General features: G+C 35.3%; 1 protein-coding gene across 2 annotated transcripts in view; it reads right to left on the bottom strand.

Annotated features, from left to right (window-relative positions):
- The window catches only part of LOC102674876 (cystinosin homolog), a 27727-nt gene extending 26377 nt beyond the window's left edge, over window positions 1-1350 (bottom strand). The window contains exon 1 of one of the 2 annotated variants that reach the window (XM_031510131.1): window positions 728-1350. The gene's annotated coding sequence lies outside the window, so the exon portion shown is untranslated. The remainder of the gene's footprint in view (window positions 1-727) is intronic. The other variant, XM_031510132.1, reaches the window with a different exon arrangement.
- Window positions 1351-1746: the final 396 nt, after the last annotated feature.

Here is a 1746-nt window from a genome sequence, read left to right as displayed (position 1 = left end):
TTTTTTTTTTTTTTGTAATGTCTTTAAAGTCAAATAAATTACACATTAAATTAAAAAAAGGGATAATAGTTTCAAGAATTACAATATATCAGTATCTTGATTTTAATACAAGAGATTAAAATTTTAATTCAACTTTTAAGTATTTCTATATTTATTTCTCATATTTCATTGAATAATTTCAATATCAAAACTTTCTAACACGTACTTGTTAAAATGATATACATCAGATCTATTATAGTTTTTATATAATAATTAAAAGTATGTTATTTAACAGTATTTCTTTTCAATTATAAAAATATAAAATTTTCATTTAAAGATTATATGAACATTCGAAATAAAAATATTTAACTATATAAATAACTATATTTAAAACTATCCCAAAATAATCACTTATTTTATCCTCTTCTAAAAATTTCATTTTTCTCAAATACATGATCATCAGAATGAAGTTATCACTGTTCAAAACGATCAAAAAATCGATTAAAAAAAAAATTATCAGAATATTTCCTTACGTAGAAACATTCGAAACAACATAACTTAAAAATCCAAACTTAAAAAATAATAAATTAACTCGCTCGTTCTTCCTTATAAATTTCATTTTTCTCTATAACGAGCGATAGATTAGAACGAAAAAAAAAAAAAAAAAAAAAAAAAAAAAAATTAGAATCAGAACAGTTCCAATTAAGAAAATCACTTACAAAATAAATTGGAAAATTGCATCGTGTACCTGTCTATCGTAACGATTCCTCTATCTCTCTATCATCCAGTAGCTCGGTGCAACTTCATCCAGGCGAGCACGCACTCTCGACACTCAATTTGTCCACGCTCAATGAATCCAGTTTGCCGACCGCGCAAATCTTCTCAGCCTTGAACTTGCCACGAAACTATCCCTCTGTCTCACCCGACATTTTTTCCTGTTTTTACCAAACATCGGCTCCCTCCTCCTCTCCTCCGATCCAAACAATTCGATACTCTTCCTCGATACGTAACTCTTCCCCTCTATCGACCACAAAATCCGAAAAAAGAAAAAAGAGAATCTCAAACCTCTCTCTCTCTCTTTCTCTCTTTCTCTCTCTCTTTCTCTCTCTTCCTCTTTCTCTTTCACGCTCGCGATATGTCGGTCGGCAATGCACGAACAACCGTGCCGAGAAACCGGCGCAAAGCGAGCCAAGTAGCGCGTCTGACTCGAGCAACTTTGACGAAACGACTCGGCTCGTCTCAAGGTCTCGGCCGAAATTTCGTATCCAAGGTTCCTTCTCGCTTGACCGACCGAGATATCGTCGAACGATAAACGAGAAAACACTATCGCATTGGCGAACACGGTTCGCAATGGCTAGCGAGTGCCTGTCGAACGTTACATATAAATCTGTGTAAGAGGCTTGCCCCCCTCCTCTCGCCGCGAAAACCTCTCTCCCTCCCTCCCTCCCTCCCGCCCCATTCTTCCCCCTCACTTCAATTTCACGTCGCTGCTCGTCCGCGTCTCGCTTTTCCCTGTCTCGTCTCCCTCTAGATTAGATGTAATAGATTACGCGTAGAGGTCGTGGCGTTGGATTCCTTTGAAATCGTGATGAAATCGAGTTCGAGTTACGATTTTTATTATCTTAAGTTAGATTTGGATGAGGTGCTCGCTGTTTATTTTTTTTTCGATTTTTTTTCTTTAGATGGGAATTATAGATGGGATATTTTGAGATTCAACGATCATTATTTTGGATCGTAAATTCGTTATGAAAATTGTCTTTTTTTTTT

This window comes from Apis dorsata, unplaced genomic scaffold (genome assembly GCF_000469605.1).
Source record: "Apis dorsata unplaced genomic scaffold, Apis dorsata 1.3 scaffold_207, whole genome shotgun sequence".
Classification (NCBI taxonomy): Eukaryota; Metazoa; Arthropoda; class Insecta; order Hymenoptera; family Apidae; genus Apis; species Apis dorsata.
This window is presented reverse-complemented; position numbering and strand designations above follow the sequence as displayed.